Below are 677 nucleotides of genomic sequence, written 5' to 3'. Positions count from 1 at the left end.
GATCATAGGTATTTTCTATGATGGCCTCTCTGAACTGTCCAAGATGTCTTTGGATAGCTCTTCTGGAGGATCTCTTCATCTGAAGAAGACGCCTACAGAAGCTCAAGAGCTAATTGAAATGGTTGCAAATAACCAATTCATGTACACTTCTGAAAGAAATCCTGGGAACAATGGGACTAGTCAGAAGAAAGGAGTTCTTGAAATTGACACTCTGAATGCCATATTGGCTCAGAACAAAATATTGACTCAACAAGTCAATATGATTTCTCAAAGTCTGTCTGGAATGCAAAATGCACCAAGCAGTACTAAGGAGGCTTCATCTGAGGAAGAAGCCTATGATCCTGAGAACTCTTCAATGGAAGAGGTGAATTACATGGGAGAACCCTATGGAAACACCTATAATCCTTCATGGAGGAATCACCCAAATCTTTCATGGAAGGATCAACAGAGACCTCAACAAGGTTTCAATAACAATAATGGTGGAAGAAATAGGTTTAGCAATAGCAAGCCTTTTCCATCATCTTCTCAGCAACAGACAGAGAATTCTAAGCAGAATACCTCTGACTTAGCAACCATGGTCTCTGATCTAATCAAAACCACACAAAGTTTCATGACTGAAACAAGGTCCTCCATCAGAAACTTGGAAGGACAAGTGGGTCAGCTGAGCAAGAAAATTA

The sequence above is a fragment of the Arachis duranensis genome, chromosome 8 (assembly GCF_000817695.3).
Source record: "Arachis duranensis cultivar V14167 chromosome 8, aradu.V14167.gnm2.J7QH, whole genome shotgun sequence".
Lineage (NCBI taxonomy): Eukaryota > Viridiplantae > Streptophyta > Magnoliopsida > Fabales > Fabaceae > Arachis > Arachis duranensis.
The sequence above is the reverse complement of the archived record's forward strand: the minus strand, read 5'-3'. Positions refer to the sequence as shown.